The following is a 22,734-nucleotide window of genomic DNA, read 5'->3' on the forward strand; positions in this document are numbered from 1 at the left end:
AGTGGTAGGAACCGCAGCAACATAGCCACGAAGAGCGGGGGGCCGCGTGCTGAGGAGCAGAGGGCAGAAAAAGTCCCCACCGCTCTGCTGACCCCATAACTGCAAACTCCAGACCTCCTCGTAACATCAGCACAAACATTGCACCCGCCGAGAGCCTCAGAACCGAGCACAATGCCGCCATACATCACCAAGCACAATGCCGAGCCGTACATCACCAAGCACAATGCCGAGCCGTACATCACCAAGCACAATGCCGAGCCGTACATCACCAAGCACAATGCCGAGCCGTACATCACCAAGCACAATGCCGAGCCGTACATCACCAAGCACAATGCCGAGCCGTACATCACCAAGCACAATGCCGAGCCGTACATCACCAAGCACAATGCCGAGCCGTACATCACCAAGCACAATGCCGAGCCATACATCACCAAGCACAATACCGAGCCGTACATCACCAAGCACAGTGCCGAGCCGTACATCACCAAGCACAATGCCGAGCCGTACATCACCAAGCACAATGCCGAGCCGTACATCACCAAGCACAATGCCGAGCCGTACATCACCAAGCACAATGCCAAGCCATAAATCACCAAGCACAATGCCGAGCCGTACATCACCAAGTACAATGCTGAGCCGTACACCACCAAGCACAATGCCGAGCTGTACATCACCAAGCACAATGCCGAGCTATACATCACCAAGCACAATGCCGAGCCGTACATCACCAAGCACAATGCCGAGCTATACATCACCAAGCACAATGCCGAGCTATACATCACCAAGCACAATGCCGAGCCATACATCACCAAGCACAATGCCGAGCCATACATCACCAAGCACAATGCCGAGCCGTACATCACCAAGCACAATGCCGAGCTATACATCACCAAGCACAATGCCGAGCTATACATCACCAAGCACAATGCCGAGCCATACATCACCAAGCACAATGCCGAGCCATACATCACCAAGCACAATGCCGAGCCGTACATCACCAAGCACAATGCCGAGCCGTACATCACCAAGCACAATGCCGAGCCATACATCACCAAGCACAATACCGAGCCGTACATCACCAAGCACAATGCCGAGCCGTACATCACCAAGCACAATGCCAAGCCATAAATCACCAAGCACAATGCCGAGCCGTACATCACCAAGCACAATGCCGAGCCGTACATCACCAAGCACAGTGCCGAGCCGTACATCACCAAGCACAATGCCGAGCCGTACATCACCAAGCACAATGCCGAGCCGTACATCACCAAGCACAATGCCGAGCTATACATCACCAAGCACAATGCCGAGCTATACATCACCAAGCACAATGCTGAGCCATACATCACCAAGCACAATGCCGAGCCGTACATCACCAAGCACAATGCTGAGCCATACATCACCAAGCACAATGCCGAGCCATACATCACTGTTACGAGGGGGACCCGGGGAAGCGTGCCAAGATGGGAAATGGACTGCTTCCGCCGGTCAAGGTCCACTGTGCGGTGTAAGGGACCGCCGCTATGGTGGGTGAAGAGTGAGCGGGTTGCTGCTAGCGATCGTCTGGAATGTCACAGACGATCTATGTACACCGATCTGCCCTAACCCGTGAGGGTTGTATGGCACAGATCTCACGTCTCGGTGTACCTGTTGCACGGGGAAGCACAGAGGTGCCCACGCACGTGTGCCAGTGGAAGTCACGAGAATATGGCACGAGGGTAGCACAGAGGTGCCCACGCACGTGTGCTTTCAATAACCAGGTGAGTCCAATGGAGACTTGAGGAGCTCACCTGGGACAGGAACACGGCCTGTTGACGGGGGTACTGCCGGAGCAGCAAGGCAGGAACACGGCCTGCAAACGAGGTACTGCCGGAGCAGCAAGGGCCAAGCCCACAAGAGACAGTAATGCCTGAGCAGTGGCGTGGCAGCACGCTGCCAGACATCCAAACATAGAAGGACGGTCGCGCGCCGCCATGATGGCAGGGGGAGCTTTTAAGGAGGTGCAGCTCCACCCGAGGGCGGGCGCGAGGCGGAGATGACGGACTTGACCCAATCAGGGTCCACGACGTCCCAGCCTGGCCAGTCAGGATTCACCACGTCACCAGCCTTGTCATCAAGCCGTGTGACGTCAGTGAGCGAATCAGGACCCACCACGCATTGCACATGCTCACCCTCCTGCCTCTGGGAAATAGAGGCGGGATCCTCGGTCTCACAATGTGCAGAGATAACGGGAATCTCACTGCTTCCCTGAGCAGTAAACCTCTGCACATTGCGCAGCCTCGCAGACCTTCGGGGCCGCTGAGCAGGAGAGTCTGCGGCAGGCCAGGAATGGGAGACCGCTTCACTCCTTGTAACAGGAGTACCACTAGGTGTCACCCTTCTGCTGCCTCTCTGAGAAGGTATCTCCTGCACACTGCGCAGTCTGGCAGTCCTTCGGCGCTGCTGAGCAGGAGTGCTCGTGGCAGGCAAGGAATGGGAGACTGCCTCAGTCCTTGCCTCAGGAGAGCCACGAGATGTAACATTACCCCCCCGTCTAGGCCCCCCCCCTGTCCGTGCTCGAAGGCCGCTATCAAACCCGGGGCGCGGATATGATCCTCCAACTCCCAGGATCTATGCTCCGGACCACGGCCGGCCCACTCCACGAGGTAGTACCTTTTGCCCTGTATGACTTTTGTCTCCACAAGTTTTGCCACCTCAGGGTCGTCGGACGGGGAGTCGGTTTGAGCTGGCAGGGACCCCGAGAATTTATTAAGTCGTACGGGTTTCAGGAGGGACACGTGAAAGGTGTTGGCTATAGCCCAGCGTGGAGGGAGCTGGAGTCGATATGCCACTGGGTTTACCTGCTGTAGTACTTTAAACGGACCCAGATACCTAGGGGCGAATTTGGCTGCCTGTACCCGTAGGTTAACATTCTTAGAGGACAGCCATACTAGGTCACCAGGGGCGAAGGATGGTGCAGGGCGGCGGCGAACATCAGCCGTTGTCACCATCCGGTCTTTAGCCCTTTTAAGAGCCTCTTGGGTGTCATCCCAGATCTCCCGGGCCTTGGTCGCCCAATCCTCCACTCTAGTATCGGGTGACGTAATGGGCATCGGAACCGGGATTCTGGGATGTTGTCCGTTATTGAGTAGGAACGGAGTCTGGCCAGAGGATTCATGGACCGAATTGTTAATGGCAAATTCGGCCCAAGGAAGGAGGTTAGCCCAGTTGTCGTGGTGCGCGGATATAAAATGGCGGAGGTAAGTTACCAAGGTCTGATTAGTCCTCTCCACTAGTCCATTGGTCTCGGGATGGTATGCGGAGGAGATGTTCAGCTCTATCTGCAGGAGCTTACAGAGCTCTCTCCAGAAGCGAGACGCGAACTGGGGACCCCGGTCGCTCACCACCTTGTCAGGCATGCCATGCAACCTAAATACATGCCGAATGAACAAGGTGGCGAGAGCACGTGACGTCGGGAGTCGTGGGAGAGGCACCAAGTGGACCATTTTAGAGAAGTGGTCCGTGATGACCCATACGACCCTGTGCACTGCTGACTTGGGCAGATCTCCCAGGAAGTCCATCCCTACCACTTCCCAGGGACGATCCGGCACTGGCAGTGGGTGAAGAAGACCTACCGGTCTCTGCCGGGACGGCTTATTCCGAGCACACGACATACAGGCTCCCACATATTCTTGTATGTCCTGGGGTAGTCTCGGCCACCAATAATGCCTGGTCACCAGGTCTCTGGTCCTTTTGACCCCGAAGTGACCCCCGACCTTGGAGGCATGGGCCCACGATAGCACCTCGTTCCGTAGTTCAGGGGGAACGAGGGTTTTGCCAGGTGGCACCTGGTCCAAAGAAGTGGGAGTGACCATCCTCAAGCTGTCCGGGGGTAGTATAAGACGAGGCTCCTCCTCGTCCTCCTCCAACACAACCATACAACGTGACAAGGCATCGGCCTGTATGTTCTTCTCACCGGCCAGGTGGCGGATAATAAAGCGGAACCGGGAGAAGAATAAAGACCAACGGGCCTGCCTTGGGTTCAGGCGTTGTGCTGTCTGGAGGTATGTGAGGTTTTTGTGGTCAGAAAAAAACTCAAATGGATGCTTCGCACCCTCCAGGAGATGCCGCCATTCCTGGAATGCTAGTTTCATCGCCAGTAACTCCCTATCCCCTATGGAGTAGTTCCTCTCGGCCGGAGAAAAGGTCTTGGAGAAAAAGAAACACGGATGTTTCCTTCCTCGTTCGTTTTTCTGGTACAGGACTGCACCTGCACCGACCGAAGAGGCGTCTACCTCCAGTAGGAAGGGTTTGGAGATGTCTGGACGATGAAGGATGGGAGCTCTGGAGAAGTGAGTTTTGAGAATGTGAAATGCCTCTACCGTTTCCCGTGTCCATGCTTTGGGATTAGCGCCCTTGCGGGTAAGGGCAATGATGGGTGCTGCCACCGTCGAGAAGTTGGGAATGAACTGGCGATAATAATTGATAAACCCCAAGAATCGCTGGATCGCCTTCAGCGAGCGGGGCTCAGGCCAGTTCATCACTGTCTCCAACTTCCCCGGATCCATTGCTAACCCCTGACTGGACACTATGTACCCCAGGAACGGCAAGGATTCCTGTTCAAAAACGCACTTTTCCAGCTTAGCATATAACGAATGGGTGCGGAGCCTCTTAAGTACTCGGATGACATCCCTCCGATGGGTGGTAAGATCGGGGGAGAAGATAAGAATGTCATCCAGGTATGCAACCACGGAAAGATACAAATCCCGGAAAATGTCATTCACAAAGTCTTGAAATACGGCGGGGGCATTGCAGAGTCCGAAGGGCATTACTAGATACTCGTAGTGACCGTCCCTGGTGTTAAAGGCGGTCTTCCACTCATCGCCCTTTCGGACTCGCACTAGATTATACGCCCCGCGTAGATCCAGCTTTGTGAAGACCTTTGCCCCGCGGAATCGATCAAATAGCTCAGTAATGAGGGGCAAAGGGTATTTGTTCTTGATTGTGATTGCATTTAATCCCCTGTAATCGATACAGGGGCGCAGATCCCCTTCCTTCTTCTGCACAAAAAAGAACCCTGCACCAGCCGGTGAAATAGACTTGCGAATGAACCCCTTCGCCAGGCTGTCCTGAATATATTTGGACATAGCCTCTGTCTCTGGAGCAGAGAGTGGATACACTCTGCCCCTGGGGGGCTCGGAGCCTGGCTTCAGGTCTATTCGGCAATCATATGGCCGGTGGGGAGGAAGAGTATCTGCGGCCCTTTTGGAAAAGACATCCCTGTAGGCCTCATAAGGTGTCGGTAAACCCGGCCCCTCAGTATTCCCTGAGGACCCAACCGACCTAATGGTAGCGGGTGGTTCGGTAGTCACGAGGTGCTCTCTACAGGATCCTGCCCAGGATGAGATCTCCCCTGTTGCCCAGTTGAGTATAGGAGCATGCTGTCTCAACCAGGGAAGGCCCAGTAGGATCTCATCCGTCCCCCCTGGAAGCACCAGGAAGGACACCTGCTCATGGTGTCCCGGTGGTACATCCATCCTGAGAGGGATGGTGATCTGGGTGATAGGATCGAGTAGTATGGACCCATCGACTACCCGGACCCTGAGTGGCTTGGGCAACAGAACCAGGGGAACTGAGTATCGGGTTGCCAGGGAGGTCGAGATGAAATTGCCTTCAGCGCCTGAGTCCAAGCAAGCCAGGGCAGAGAAGAGAGTAGTGCCGAACTGCAACTGGGCGCTGATAGTCAACCTAGAGGGAGAAGTAGCGTCTAGAGTCCCCCCTCTGATAGAAACTAGACGCTGTCTTTTCCCGACGGTTTGGGACATCGGGTAGCTATGTGTCCCCTCTGCCCACAGGAAAAGCAGATGACACAAGACCGAGAACCTGGGGCAGAGGAGACCACCTTGGACACCTCCATTGACTCCACGGAGTCGCCTACAGGACTGGCTGGGGGACCTGTCTGATGGAAGACGGGAGTCAGACGCTTTTTAGGCCGAGAAGACGTGGGTGCTGAAGAGACCTCGAGCCTTCGCTCCGCCTGGCGGATGTCTATGCGAGAGGCAACCTGAATCAAGGACTCTAAAGTGGCAGGCACCTCACGTGTGGCCAGTGCGTCTTTGACAAACCCTGCCAGGCCCTCCCAAAACACAGGGACAAGGACCTTATCCGGCCAGTCCAGCTCTGCGGCCAGTGTCCTAAAGTGGACAGCAAAGTCCCCGACTGAAGCAGACCCTTGCCGAAGTCGTAGGAGGCGCAGCGCGGAATCGTGGGTGACTTGAGGCCCGAGGAACACCATTCTCATGGCCCCAAGATAAGCTGCTAAGTTATTCACCACACGATCTCCGCGCTCCCACAACGGCGTGGACCACTTCAGCGCTTTCCCTGTGAGCAGGGACTGGACGAAGGCTACCCTCGCCTTCTCGGTAGCGTAAAGAGTCGCGGACAGCTCTAAGTAGGTGGTAACCTGGTTTATAAAACCACGGCACTCAGAGCTGTTGCCGCTAAAGCGCTCTGGAAGCGCAAGGCGAGGAGACCTTCCGCCCAATAGCACAGCCTGGGTAGCCGCCTGGGTGGCGACTGTCGTCAGAGTAGTCTTATCGGAGGAAGACTGCTCCACTGCTGCCAATCGTGACTCCAACTGCTGCACATAACGCAACAACTGCTGCTGCTCTTCAGCCATAGCCAGACCTTTGGCGCGACCGTAATGTTACGAGGGGGACCCGGGGAAGCGTGCCAAGATGGGAAATGGACTGCTTCCGCCGGTCAAGGTCCACTGTGCGGTGTAAGGGACCGCCGCTATGGTGGGTGAAGAGTGAGCGGGTTGCTGCTAGCGATCGTCTGGAATGTCACAGACGATCTATGTACACCGATCTGCCCTAACCCGTGAGGGTTGTATGGCACAGATCTCACGGCTCGGTGTACCTGTTGCACGGGGAAGCACGGAGGTGCCCACGCACGTGTGCCAGTGGAAGTCACGAGAATATGGCACGAGGGTAGCACAGAGGTGCCCACGCACGTGTGCTTTCAATAACCATACCTCCCAACTTTTAAAGAAGGAAAAGAGGGACAAAGTTAGCGCCGCGGCAAATTTTTAGGCCACGCCCCCTAACCACACCCATTTCACAGTCACGCCCATATCCACTCCCCATCCACACCCATTCAGCACAAACACGCAGGCAGCCGGCGGGCCTCCAGCACGGACACGCAGGCAGCCAGCGGGCCTCCAGCACGGACACGCAGGCAGCCGGCGGGCCTCCAGCACGGACACGCAGGCAGCCGGCGGGCCTCCAGCACGGACACGCAGGCAGCCGGCGGGCCTCCAGCACGGACACGCAGGCAGCCACAGTGAGGCGGCCGGTCGCCTTCACAGACAGGCGGCCGGCCGCCTTCACAGACAGGCGGCGGGCCGCCCGCACAGAGAGGCGGCCAGCCGCCCGCAGAGAGAGGCGGCCGGCCGCCCGCACAATGAGGCGGCGGGCCGCCCGCACAGACAGGCGGCAGGGGGGCGCCCGCACAGACAGGCGGCAGGGGGGCGCCCGCACAGACAGGCGGCAGGGGGGCGCCCGCACAGACAGGCGGCAGGGGGGCGCCCGCACAGACAGGCGGCAGGGGGGGCGCCCGCACAGACAGGCGGCAGGGGGGCGCCCGCACAGACAGGCGGCGGGGGGCGCCCGCACAGACAGGCGGCGGGGGGCGCCCGCACAGACAGGTGGCGGGCCGACCGCACAGACAGGCGGCAGGGGGGCGCCCGCACAGACAGGCGGCGGGGGGCGCCCGCACAGACAGGCGGCGGGGGGCGCCCGCACAGACAGGCGGCCGGCCGACCGCACAGACAGGCTCCGGCCGGGGGTGAGGGGGGAGGGAGGGAAATCAGCGCTGGGGAGATTAGTTTACTGTACCAGCAGCAGCACAGGCAGCGCTCCTCTCTATGCCACGTCTACTAGGATGGTAGGAGGGAAAAGCAGGGAGGCGGAGAGAGAGTGGGTGGGCGGAGCCTGGGAGCCGGCCGTCCCGCCCGTGGCAACGGGACAAACAACGTAAAGCGTGAAAGTCCCGCTGTATCCGGGACGGTTGGGAGGTATGCAGCATGTTAGAATGTGTACATAAGATCCCGCTGGTGGTGGCCGCAGCTTATAGGCCCCAAATCTGGTGACAGGTTCCCTTTAAAGTGAACCTGTCAGGTGCAATATGCACTCAGAGCCAGGAGCAGTTCTGGGTGTATATTGCTAATCCCTGCCTAACCGTCCCTGTATACACTAGCATAGATAAAGAGATCAAGAACAAATATTTTTAAAGATCTTATATCTTATGCTAATGAGCGCGGGGACTAGTCACAAGGGCTTTACTTCACTTGGCTAGTCGGCTCGCATAGCATGTTAGCATGTTATTACGCCCCTGTGTGAGTACTAACACGCTATATGAGCCGACTAGCCAAGTGAAGTAACGCCATTGGGACTAGTCCCCGCGCTAATTAGCATAAGATATAAGCTCTTTAAAAATACTTTTTCTATAGATGCCTTTATCTATGCTAGTGTATACAGGGACGGTTAGGCAGGGATTAGCAATATACACCCAGAACTGCTCCTGGCTCTGAGTGCAGATTGCACCTGATAGGTTCCCTTTAAAGGGAAACTGTCACCAGAAATTTAGCAAAAAAAATAAAAGATTCCCCTCTGCAGCTCCTGGGCTGCATTCTGGAAAGGTTCCTGTTGCTATTGTGCCCCCTTTGAGACCTAAAAAAATACTTTATGAAGTCTTACCTTTTTGTATGCAAATCTGTTTTTATGGTCACGGGGGCGGGCTGCCTGGCGTCCGTTATTCCCCCTCCTGCCGCTGTACGCCGTCCCCCATTGCTCATTTCCATACATGAGGACGCCTTCCTCATGTAACTGTCCTCCTGAAGTTTTGTGCATGCCCAGTGCCACTCTCGCGGGAGTAAGCACTGTGCAAAGTGTGAACGCTTTTGAGGTGATTGCGCAGGCGCGAGATTATGGGCGGCGCTGTGATTGTCATCAGCAGCGTCATCCAAGTACCCGCCCATAATCTCGTGCCCGCGCTTCTCACTCTGCCTCCACCGTTATGCGCAAGCACTGGCCATATGAACCACGTTACCTATTACCATGGGCGCGAGATTATGGGCGGCGCTGTGATTGTCATCAGCAGCGTCATACAAGTACCTGCCCATAATCTCGTGCCCGCGCTTCTCACTCTGCCTCCACCGTTATGCGCAAGCACTGGCCATATGAACCACGTTACCTATTACCATGGGCGCGAGATTATGGGCGGCGCTGTGATTGTCATCAGCAGCGTCATCCAAGTACCTGCCCATAATCTCGTGCCCGCGCTTCTCACTCTGCCTCCACCGTTATGTGCAAGCACTGTCCATATGAACCATGTTACCTATTACCGTGGGCGCGAGATTATGGGCGGCGCTGTGATTGTCATCAGCAGCGTCATCCAAGTACCTGCCCATAATCTCGTGCAAGCAGTAATAGGTAACATGGTTCATATGGCCAGCGCTTGCGCATAACAGTGGAGTCAGAGGGAAAAGTGCGGGCATGAGATTATGGGCGGGTACTTGGTTAACGCTGCTGATGACAATCACAGCGCCGCCCATAATCTCGTGCCTGCGCAATCACCTGAAAAAGCGTTCACATGCGCAAAACTTCGGGAGGACAGTTACATGAGGAAGGCGTTCTTGTGTATGTAAATGAGCAATGGGGGACTGCGTAAAGCGGCAGGAGGGGGAATAACGGATGCCAGACAGCCCGCCCCCGTGACCATAAAAACACATTTGCATACAAAAAGGTAAGACTTCATAAAGTATTTTTGTAGGTCTCAAAGGGGGCACAATAACAACAGGAACCTTTCTAGAAGCAGCCCAGGAGCTGCAGAGGGGAATCTATTACTTTCATTGTGAAATTTCTGCTGACAGGTTCCCTTTAACTGGTAGGGCAGCCAGGATAAAGCAGAGCTGAAGTTGTTGGGAAGCTAGGACCCAGCAGCTCCACAGGCAGGAGACCACTGATCGGTAAGCTAATAGAAGCCTGCAGATGTCACTCTGCATAGGTTATTACTGGCCAGTGCTATCTGCAGGAGATAAGTGCTGATTGCACGGTCTCCTCAGCTTCCTGACTCCCCGCGTGTCTGCAGCAGTGAGAAGCCGCACACGGGGAATCAGAGAACAGCTGCAGACAAACGCAGGCTCCGGGACTGGGGGGGTCGGCTCTGGTGCAGGGGGGGGGCTCTGCTGCAGGGGGGGGGCTCTGCTGCAGGGGGGGGGTCGCTCTGCTGCAGGGGGTGATTCATACCTCAGCAGCAGTCACAGGAGTAGGTGCGCGCTCGGCTCTGTAATGAATAGTAGAAGGGAGAAACAGCGAGGCGGGGCTACAGTGGGTGGGTGGAGCCGGGACAATCAGCCTCACGGGCGGGAGCCGGGATCAAAGGCTCAGAAGAGGGACTGTCCCGCTGTATCCGGGACGGTTGGGAGGTATGCAATAACCAGGTGAGTCTGTGGCGCCCCTGACCCGGTCAGGCACCACAGAGTATTGCACCCATGCGGGAGCAATGCTTCCAGGTAATCTCCAAAGGCCAGGATGAGGTGCACACACAAACATATAGTGACCAGGCCTCCCACATTACCAGAGGGGACCCTTGAGTAGCCAGAAGGAGTTAACTTTCAATTCCCAGCTGGGGGTGTGTTCAGGGGCTGGTTGCTAGGAAGCAGGGCAGAGAGAGAGAGGAAGAGGGGAGTCTGGAGGAAGAAGTTGAAGTGTGAGGAAGCAGGGCAGAGGAGCTCTCCTGTGAGACAGGTCCTGAGGAGTGCAGTAGCTGAAAGCGGGGGAGAAAGGAGTACCGTGGGTCGGCCTGAAAATCATCCAGAGAGAAGGGTGGCTGAGTACGGAGATCCCGGTATCCGAGCACACAAGGGGAACTAGGTCCCCAGTACAGGCAGCAGATCATCCAGAGCTGCTTAACCTACAGGTGGGGGGGGTACTTCATGCCCTCACCACGACTACACAGAGCTTGAGCCAAGCAGCAATCACCAGGCCCATAAGGGGACAGGGCCAGAAGCCATCCCACCAAGGCCACGCTGCCGGCAGACGAGCCAGAGAGAGGGGAGCAGGGTGGTAACAGCTTCCCTGGAGGGGTCCTACCACGCTTCAAGCAAAGGATACTCCTAAAACAGAAAGAGTGCAAGGAAGGCGAGTGGACAGCTACCCTCAGAACGGCCTCCTGGAATTCCTGGTTCAACCTGGTTATCACAGTGTCGCCCGGGCATCTCACCGTGACCTCCAAACAGTGAGTAAACACGTTGAAAGACTTCTTGGACTGTGTTTGAGTCATTCTGCGACCTGTGGTCCCACACACATACACCGGGGCCTGGGGCTTGCCTCACTCTCAGGGGGCTAATATACTGACTGCACCCACCATCAGCCCCAGGCATCCCTTAATCTGCAGTGGCGGTCCCCGCTGACCGCAATACTGAGAGTGGCGTCACGACAATCCTAAAAGAAGGTTCCCTACCTGTGACCAGACTGTTCCATCCACGTGGAGTCCCTGAAGGTACTGCACCGACACATACTAGCGGGGCTTCACAACTTCTGGCGTCACGAACAGGATAAGGACTAGACCTGTTCAGACAGGTGACCGTGTGCCTCAGAGGTCCGACCGCAAAAATTGAATCGCCGCCATATTGCCATCTTCAAAAGCGCGCGCTGCAGCCCGCGCGAGGGAGAAGAGCACCGCCCACGAAGAGGTGTGGCCGCCCCAGAATCCCCACAATTCGGAGAGCGTTCTGACCCAGGAAGTGGAAAGGGAGCGCGCAGATTTTTGTTTTTTTTTTGAAGAAAAATGGACGCTGCAGGAGGTAATGCCCCTGGTCAGGGCGACGCAGCCCAAGCGATGCCAGCCCCCGTCGCGCTGGACGCAGCAGCGCCTGGTGCCGGTGCCGCGGTCGCAGCCGCGCCGGCTGAAATCTCCCCCATAATGCCAGTTTCCTTGCTGTATGTCCCAGGAGCGCAATGGCTGCCCCAATACGCCGGTAAAATAGACACGCTGACCGGGTTTAAGAAGAAGATCAACACCCTGCTAGACATGCACGCGATGACTGGTAAGCAGAGGGCCGCTGTGGTGCTGGGACAATTGACTGGAGCAGCAGAATTGGAAGCTGAGTCCTGGACCAATGATGACCGGGGCTCTGTTGAGACCATCTTTGCCAAACTAGCAGCTGCTTTTGAACACCGCACAGAGGGAGAGCTGAGGACGGACTTCTATAACTGCCGTCAGAAGCCCCAAGATAGTATAAGAGACTATGCCCTCAGGCTGCAGGCTGCACTACGGGCTCTCAAGCTGGTGGACCCTGTCAGTGATCAGGAAGGAAACCGGATGATGAAGGAACAATTCTTGCGGGGCCTGCGCTCTCCTGAGGATGGGAAGCAGATGAAGCTGTGGTCCCTGGAACACCCTGACGTGGACTTTGCCATTCTGAAAGACAGGGCAGTGAAAGCACTCCAACCTCCTGTGGACACAGACCCCGTCGCACCAGCATGGCCTGCCAGTTCCACGGCTGCAGGAGCGGAATCCTCCTCGCAGACCCTGATAACTACAAAAGGACTCAACGCGCCAGCAGAGACTATAAATACACTATCCTCCCAGGTGCAACAGCTCACTAAGGATGTCGCACAAATCCTGAAAGCAATGCAGTTGCCCTCAGAGACCAAAGTCCCTCATCGGATCCTGCTAGCTGACAACCCAGAGGACGTCCCTTGGATGCGGAGGAGAAGAGGTCCCCCAACCCGAGGCAGGAGCAGTGATCGCTATGACTCATCTGGACAACCCATCTGTCGTCGTTGCCAGGAGGCAGGACACTATGCAAGGGCCTGTCCTTTAAACGAGCCAAACCTGGGGCCGGGGGCCAGTCCTCAGGATTAAGGAGATCAGGCCCAAGTCGCTGCTGTGATCAGTACGTGGGTGGACGTCCTGTCCTGTCCATTGTCCTGGACGGGATCCCTACCCCGGCATTATTGGACACCGGCTCTCAGGTCACCACGATCCCGTATGTCCTTTATCGTAGGTTTTGGTCGGACGACGATCTCCGACCACCGGACCCCTCCCTCACCATCTATGCTGCCAACGGACAACCTATAGACCAGATCGGGGTCAAAGAGGTAACCATAAAGGTGGGAAGGCAGGAAATGAAGGGACAAGGACTGATTGATGTGGACACTGATATTAGAGAAAGGAACCCGCAAATGATTTTAGGCACTAATGTCATAGAAAATTGCCTAGGGGAAGTGTTGTTGTTGCTTCACCAGATTGTTGAAGGTGCTGAGGGCAGGTCGCAAAGAGCCTTGCAAAAGGAGATCCGAATCATTCTGAGGAAGCAACAGGTAAAACAGACTGGCGGTGAGATTGGTAGTGTACGGGTGATGGATGCTAACCCCATTGTGATACCCCCACGGAGTGAAATGATGATGTGGTGTAGAGCAGCGGTAGGTCTCAGAGGACAGGATTACCAGGCTGTACTAGAGCCCACTCATTCAGACCACTGGCCCACGATTCTGACAGCCAGGGGGGTAGTTGATGTACACAAGGGACGAGTGCCTGTACGAGTGTTGAACTGTGGGGAGGAGGAAGCCAGACTACCAAGGTACGCTACCATAGCCAAACTGTTTACATGCTCAGATGACGCCATAACACCTGTAGGTCCCCTGACACAAGCTGACTCAAAAGAGGGCGAGACCTCCCAAAAGCAGTTAGAGGATTGGTGCCAGAAACTACACGTGGGGACTGACTCTACACCCAACTACCAGAAACATGGGGTTTACAGGGTCGTGCAGGAATACGAGCAGGTCTTTAGTAAGAACCCACTAGACTTTGGTAGGATAAAAGGGGTGCAACATCACATACCCACAGGCAGTCATCCTCCCATTAAGGAAAGACATAGGCCTATTCCACCAGCCCATTACCAGCGCACAAAGGACATGCTGAAAGACATGAAGGAGGCAGGCGTCATAAGGGACAGTTGTAGCCCCTGGGCGGCTCCCCTGGTCCTGGTAAGAAAGAAGGATGGCACGATGAGGATGTGTGTGGATTACAGACGGATAAATCAGATAACACACAAGGATGCCTACCCTTTGCCAAGGATAGAGGAATCCCTCGCTGCCTTGAAAGCCTCTAACTACTTTTCTACCCTAGATCTTACTAGTGGCTACTGGCAAGTATCTGTAGCAGAAGAAGATCGGGAGAAGACGGCCTTCACCACCCCAATGGGCCTCTGTGAGTTCAACAGCATGCCATTTGGACTCTGCAATGCCCCCGGGACCTTCCAGAGGCTTATGGAATGCTGCCTAGGGCACCTCAACTTTGAAACCGTCCTGCTCTACCTGGATGATGTCATCGTGTACTCCAAGACCTACGAGGACCACCTGAAACACCTGGCTGAAGTCTTTGAAGCACTATCCCGATATGGAATGAAGCTGAAACCATCCAAGTGCCATTTACTGAAGCCAAAGGTCCAGTACCTAGGTCACGTGGTCAGTGCAGAAGGAGTAGCACCGGACCCAGAGAAGGTCACAGTCATCCAGGAATGGCCCACACCTACTACCGTCCGGGAGGTACGTCAGTTCCTTGGCTTGGTAGGCTACTACAGAAGGTTCATCAAGGGCTACACGAAAATGGCAGCGCCTTTGCAAGAGCTCCTGGTAGGCCACCCAAAGAAGAAAGGAAAGATCTCCGGCCCGCCATTTCACTGGGGAGAAGCAGAAGAACACTCCTTCAGACAAATGAAAGGGGCCTTGACGGGTGAAGAGATCCTAGCCTACCCTGACTACGGTCTGCCATTCGTACTGTACACCGATGCCAGTAATGTGGGACTGGGAGCAGTGCTTTCACAGGTGCAGGGAGGCAAAGAGCGTGTGATTGCTTACGCCAGCAGGAAGCTCAGGCCTACTGAAAGAAACCCAGAGAATTATAGCTCATTCAAGCTAGAGTTCCTGGCCATGGTATGGGCTATCACAGAGCGGTTCAAGCACTACCTGGCAGCCACCAAATTCACTGTCTTCACGGACAACAACCCCCTGACCCACTTGGATACTGCTAAATTGGGTGCCATGGAGCAGCGTTGGGTAGCCCGACTGGCGAATTATGACTTTACTGTCAAGTATCGAGCTGGCCGCAAGAACGGCAACGCAGATGCTCTGTCCAGGATGCCTCACCTAGCAGACGAGGGTGAAGATGAAGATGATCTTGAAGAGATTGAGCTGCCAGCGTTCCATCGCCATGGAGCAAAACAGTGTCGGCAGTCGCGTGCCAACCGCCAAGAGGTGACCCTGAACCCACTACCTCACTACAACTGGAAGGAGACCCAGGAAAATGATCCAGCGGTAGGCTTGGTAAAGAAACTGATCAGCCAGCCTGGCGCCAGCCTTGACAAAGGAGCCCTACCTGAGGCACAGTACCTATGGAAGGAGAGGGGTCGATTATTCATCTATCAAGATAAACTTTACAGGAGCATCATTGACCCGAGGACGCATGAGAAGGTGTGGCAAGTGATTGTACCACAGAAGGATACGAGGATGGTGCTAGAAGCCTATCACAATGGTGCAGGCCACTTTGGTTGGAAGAAACTGGAGGCCCTACTTAAAGTAAGATTCTACTGGGTGGGCATGAGATCTGCCCTAGAGAAGTGGTGTCGAAACTGCGGGCCCTGCAATCTTAGAAGAAAAGACCAGCACAGCCAGAGAGCACCACTCCAGCCAATCCAAACTAAACGGCCCCTGGAGATCGTGGCCCTGGACCATGTAAAGTTGGCACCCAGCAGACAAGGCTACAACTACGCTCTCACTATGGTTGACCACTACTCCAGATTCCTGGTGGTAGTACCAGTCAAGGACTTGACAGGTCAAACTGCAGCCAAAGCTTTCCAGACACACTTCTGTCGACCACATGGCTATCCAGATCAAGTGCTCACTGACCAAGGACCAGCCTTTGAAGCTGAAGTGTTTAAGGAGTTTTGTAACCTATACGGCTGCCAGAAGATCCGTACTACGCCTTACCATCCTCAGACCAATGGCATGTGTGAGAAGATGAACCACATCATTCTCGACCTTCTGAAGACGCTCCCACTAGAAGAACGAAGTCAGTGGCCGGAAAAACTGCCCGATCTAGTGGACATGTATAACAACATCCCTGTGAGTTCCACGAACTGCACACCGGCATACCTGATGAGGGCCAGACCAGGGAGATTGCCAGTAGATCTGGAAATGGGAGTTGAGACCCCTGAAGACCATCTACAAGGTGCTGATTGGGATTCCAACCGCCAAGCCCAATACAAGAAAGTACAAGAATGTGTGGAGCGAAGCCTGACTCAGCAACGTGAGAAACAAGAAAAGGCCTACAATCGAAAAGCACCTGCTGTTCCTTTGATGCCAGGAGATATAGTTCTCAAAAGAAAGAGAAGACGTCATAAACTTGACAATCACTGGGAAGAAGAACCCTATACTGTGTTACCATCAACGCTTAGCAATGAAAAGACATGCCTTATCAGCAAAGATGGAGGAAAAACAACAGCTGTCGTTTCTAGAGATCGCTTAAAGAAATGTCCTGAACAACTAAGAACCCCTGAAGAAAGTCCCAACCCTTTGCCAGTTCAAGAACCAAAAGAAAAGATGATCCATACTGTACTTGGAGATTTTCCAGCAAGTTGGCCTCAATACAATGGAGCAGTAGTTATTCCAGTCATTACATTCCCTCAATCTGGAGAAGTAAGAGACCCAGAAGAACCTGTTCAGAACCTGGAAGAGCCAAATGTAGCTGAAGCAGAAGACCATGCACTGGTATCAATACCTAGCACACCTATTATTCACGTTGAGACACATACATCGGGTGGGAGGACACAACCTCAGACAGATGACAGTATAGTACTGCGTAGATCAACCCGCAGCAACTTTGGTCAGCTCCCATTACGCTATAGAGAAAGTACAGTTTAGTTCAAAGTGACGGTATGAAATGTAATGTTTAACCTGTTTACAGTTAAGTAACGTTTAAGTGAAATGTGCCCACAAGGACTATTGTGAGACCTCTTTAAAATGTTTTCTTTACACTAGTTCACGTGCATTTTAAAAAAATGGACCACTGGTTATGAACTGGCTTTAACCACAAACTTTTGCATTGTAAAAAGTTACCTCCCTGGTATCAACCACAGAGTCTGCCTGTTGAGGGGCATGGCTCTGCACCAACAAGGGGGCACGCCTGTTTATGGGGCCTGCCCTCCAACACTCGGAAGCGGGTACGCCTGTTTATGGGGCCTACCTTACACCACTCCCCTCAGGAGAGGAAGATTGGAGGAAAGGTCTGGGGAATGTGATGGCCCAGCCCTGGTCACCAAAAGGACCGGCGACCTACCTCCTGGAGGTTTTTGGGTGGGTTTCGGACATGTGGGTGGTTGGTGGTGGAATGGTACCTGGCATGTTTAAATGTAAATAATTGCCCCTGTGTGGGAAAAGTTTGTATTTACCTTTTCTCTTGTCTTTGCAGCCCGAGGACGTGCTGATGATAACTAAGGGGGAATGTGGCGCCCCTGACCCGGTCAGGCACCACAGAGTATTGCACCCATGCGGGAGCAATGCTTCCAGGTAATCTCCAAAGGCCAGGATGAGGTGCACACACAAACATATAGTGATCAGGCCTCCCACATCACCAGAGGGGACCCTTGAGTAGCCAGAAGGAGTTAACTTTCAATTCCCAGCTGGGGGTGTGTTCAGGGGCTGGTTGCTAGGAAGCAGGGCAGAGAGAGAGAGGAAGAGGGGAGTCTGGAGGAAGAAGTTGAAGTGTGAGGAAGCAGGGCAGAGGAGCTCTCCTGTGAGACAGGTCCTGAGGAGTGCAGTAGCTGAAAGCGGGGGAGAAAGGAGTACCGTGGGTCGGCCTGAAAATCATCCAGAGAGAAGGGTGGCTGAGTACGGAGATCCCGGTATCCGAGCACACAAGGGGAACTAGGTCCCCAGTACAGGCAGCAGATCATCCAGAGCTGCTTAACCTACAGGTGGGGGGGGTACTTCATGCCCTCACCACGACTACACAGAGCTTGAGCCAAGCAGCAATCACCAGGCCCATAAGGGGACAGGGCCAGAAGCCATCCCACCAAGGCCACGCTGCCGGCAGACGAGCCAGAGAGAGGGGAGCAGGGTGGTAACAGCTTCCCTGGAGGGGTCCTACCACGCTTCAAGCAAAGGATCCTCCTAAAACAGAAAGAGTGCAAGGAAGGCGAGTGGACAGCTACCCTCAGAACGGCCTCCTGGAATTCCTGGTTCAACCTGGTTATCACAGTGTCGCCCGGGCATCTCACCGTGACCTCCAAACAGTGAGTAAACACGTTGAAAGACTTCTTGGACTGTGTTTGAGTCATTCTGCGACCTGTGGTCCCACACACATACACCGGGGCCTGGGGCTTGCCTCACTCTCAGGGGGCTAATATACTGACTGCACCCACCATCAGCCCCAGGCATCCCTTAATCTGCAGTGGCGGTCCCCGCTGACCGCAATACTGAGAGTGGCGTCACGACAATCCTAAAAGAAGGTTCCCTACCTGTGACCAGACTGTTCCATCCACGTGGAGTCCCTGAAGGTACTGCACCGACACATACTAGCGGGGCTTCACAACTTCAATGGAGACTTGAGGAGCTCACCTGGGACAGGAACACGGCCTGTTGACGGGGGTACTGCCGGAGCAGCAAGGCAGGAACACGGCCTGCAAACGAGGTACTGCCGGAGCAGCAAGGGCCAAGCCCACAAGAGACAGTAATGCCTGAGCAGTGGCGTGGCAGCACGCTGCCAGACATCCAAACATAGAAGGACGGTCGCGCGCCGCCATGATGGCAGGGGGAGCTTTTAAGGAGGTGCAGCTCCACCCGAGGGCGGGCGCGAGGCGGAGATGACGGACTTGACCCAATCAGGGTCCACGACGTCCCAGCCTGGCCAGTCAGGATTCACCACGTCACCAGCCTTGTCATCAAGCCGTGTGACGTCAGTGAGCGAATCAGGACCCACCACGCATTGCACATGCTCACCCTCCTGCCTCTGGGAAATAGAGGCGGGATCCTCGGTCTCACAATGTGCAGAGATAACGGGAATCTCACTGCTTCCCTGAGCAGTAAACCTCTGCACATTGCGCAGCCTCGCAGACCTTCGGGGCCGCTGAGCAGGAGAGTCTGCGGCAGGCCAGGAATGGGAGACCGCTTCACTCCTTGTAACAGGAGAACCACTAGGTGTCACCCTTCTGCTGCCTCTCTGAGAAGGTATCTCCTGCAGTCTGGCAGACCTTCGGCGCTGCTGAGCAGGAGTGCTCGTGGCAGGCAAGGAATGGGAGACTGCCTCAGTCCTTGCCTCAGGAGAGCCACGAGATGTAACACATCACCAAGCACAATGCTGAGCCTTACATCACCAAGCACAATGCCGAGCCATACATCACCAAGCACAATGCCAAGCTATACATCACCAAGCACAATGCCGAGCTATACATCACCAAGCACAATGCCGAGTTATACATCACCAAGCACAATGCCGAGCCATACATCACCAAGCACAATGCCGAGCCGCACATCACCAAGCATAATGCCGAGCTGTACATCACCAAGCACAATGCCGAGCCGTACATCACCAAGCACAATGCCGAGCCATACATCACCAAGCACAATGCCGAGCCGCACATCACCAAGCATAATGCCGAGCTGTACATCACCAAGCACAATGCCGAGCTATACATCACCAAGCACAATGCCGAGCTATACATCACCAAGCACAATGCTGAGCCATACATCACCAAGCACAATGCCGAGCCATACATCACCAAGCACAATGCCGAGCCGTACATCACCAAGCACAATGCCGAGCCGTACATCACCAAGCACAATGCCGAGCCGTACATCACCAAGCACAATGCCGAGCCGTACATCACCAAGCACAATGCCGAGCCGTACATCACCAAGCACAATGCCGAGCCATACAACACCAAGCACAATGCCGAGCCGTACATCACCAAGCACAATGCCGAGCCGTACATCACCAGGCACAATGCCGAGCCATACATCACCAAGCACAATGCCGAGCCGCACATCACCAAGCACAATGCTGAGCCGTACATCAGCAAGCACAATGTTGAGCCGTACATCACCAGGCACAATGCCAAGCCACACCACACATCACCAAGCACCATGCCGAGCCATACATCACCAAGCACAATGCCGAGCCGTACATCACCAAGCACCATGCCGAGCCGTACATCAGCAAGCACAATGTTGAGCCATACATCACCAAGCACAATGCCGAGCTGTACATCACCAGGCACAATGCCGAGCCGTACATCACCAAGCACAATGCCGAGCCGTACATCACCAAGCACAATGCCGAGCCATACATCACCAAGCACAATGCCGAGCCGCACATCACCAAGCACAATGCTGAGCCGTACATCAGCAAGCACAATGTTGAGCCGTACATCACCAGGCACAATGCCAAGCCACACCACACATCACCAAGCACCATGCCGAGCCATACATCACCAAGCACAATGCCGAGCCGTACATCACCAAGCACCATGCCGAGCCGTACATCAGCAAGCACAATGCTGAGCATCAGATGGAGAGGTGTAAAACCGCCAACACTGGACTCTAGAGTAGTGTTTTCAGGGCAGCTGGAGGCTTGGCCCTTCTAGGAATCTACAATAAATCATTTTTCCTACATATCAAATTTAAACAATAAAACTTCGACTAAGCTGAGAAATGTGCACTGTCTTCTATGAAAACTTGGACACATTTCTTTCCAGTTCATTACACACCAAACCTGCGTTGATCTCCGATTCTGAGCATCTTCCCCGCTCTCCCGAATGTGATTGAGTGGAATCTCCGGGGGTCTCCGGTGGTAATTATTCTAATCCCGAGATTTTGGACTTGCTGATTAGCAGGGGATGCTCGGAACGTTCCCCAACGAAACTCCTTTAATTAAGTCTCCTCCGCCAACTCAGTTGGAGCAGAGAACTCTCGGGAATCACCACTGATAACCTGTGAATCCAATGTAACTTTAGTTGCCGGCACACAAATGTCTGCTGCCCAGACCCACAGGGCTGACTGCAGTGCCAGAGCGGCCAGCCACCTTGTATTGGTTGTTGGTAATACACAGACATGTGATTTCCAAAGCTCCCCGAATGATATTAATAAGAATCAGATCTTTTATACTCCTCAGTAATATAGGTGTACCATGCAGAAATTTAGGTGTTCCTTACATAATAGCAAATATTAGAATACATAACAGCATAATAAGTACAGACTCTCCCAGCATCCACCCAGCTAAGTAACATCCCCCTATAAATTTCCTGGAGGAATAACACAGGAACTGCACAACACGGGTCTATAGGGCAAAAATGTTTCCAAAATTGTTATTTCAGGGGGAATACAAGTGTTTACAAAAACAGACACATCAGGAGTGTTTACAGGTTCATTGTATGGACTGATAAGTGACTTTTTACTTAGCTTTTGTGCCTTTACCTGGGCACTAGTGGCCTGGACAGGCAAGCACTAATGAATGATGTCAGCAGTGTTGCAGATTTCAGCTTTCAGCAGAATCATCAGCACTTGGGCATTGTCTGAGAAAGACATTTTTTATAAGGGACCTACAACAATTATGTTTATTATCAACAACGTGGTGTTACAATGACTTTAGGATAGCGGGGAACTGGGGCTCCTCATCTATCCCTCAAGCTAAGGGGCCCTATGCTATTCCTAACTTCAGGGATACTCCTGATAGTGGAGAGGCCGGAGACTCCTTCCTGGCCCTCCTCCTGATCTGATTCTCCCTCCTCCTTCCTCAAGGAAGGAACAGGAGTGTGTTAAAACCACAGACAAAGACAGATAAGGGAAAAAAAACTCTGTCACACACACACACATACAAATTTAAAGACAATAAGAGGTTCCGGAGGAAAACAAGAGCAGGAGAGAAGTACAAAAACCAGGGGTAAATTCCACAACCACACCAAGCAAAAAGTACAACTTTTACCAGAGAGGGCCTGGAACACCACACCCCACAGACCAACATCGAACAAACTATATCAGGCATGGGTAGAAGGATTCAACCAGCATAAATAGGAGGGGAGCAGATATGATAGGCCTCCCCACAACATGTGATTAAAGGAGCACACTGACCAGCAGAGATTAACTCTTGCTAGCCTGCCTATGAATCAGCTCACAGCAGTTTGACGCCCGAGTCTGCCTGTGTTGATCGCAGACACCGGAGGAACCATCGGGCGGAGTGTCAGAATCTGTAATATGAACAGAGTCCAATGCTGCCATGACAGTTGTGCAAAACTACATGGTGGATACAATAAAGAAGTGATATTCACAAATATTTTATCATTATTTATTTTTTTAAATTTTTATATAGCGCTAACATATTCTGCAGCGCTTTACATACATCAGGAACCTTAGAGATCGTATAATATAGTCTAGGGGAACGTAACACATAAACTGTAATAATGAATACAGCGCCATCTGCATTCTCTCCAGTATAAGCCTGCAGCTGTTGTACACTGTTGTATGTTGCGTACCCGGTCCCTGTAGCTCTTTCAGTAGGGATTGGACTTGATTTATCTCTCCAGTACTGAAATCATATACCAAGTGACTGTCCGACCAACTTATCAGGTTGTTCTCACCCAAACAACTAATGACAAATTTATGTGTCAACATGTTAAAAAAAATCTGCCAGCTA

General features: G+C 53.8%; 1 protein-coding gene across 6 annotated transcripts in view; it reads left to right on the forward strand.

Moving 5' to 3' along the window:
• CACNA1B (calcium voltage-gated channel subunit alpha1 B) overlaps window positions 1–22,734 on the forward strand; it is a 391,414-nt gene that overhangs the window by 118,034 nt on the left and 250,646 nt on the right. The window lies entirely within an intron of this gene.

This window comes from Anomaloglossus baeobatrachus, chromosome 9 (genome assembly GCF_048569485.1).
Source record: "Anomaloglossus baeobatrachus isolate aAnoBae1 chromosome 9, aAnoBae1.hap1, whole genome shotgun sequence".
Taxonomy (NCBI): Eukaryota; Metazoa; Chordata; class Amphibia; order Anura; family Aromobatidae; genus Anomaloglossus; species Anomaloglossus baeobatrachus.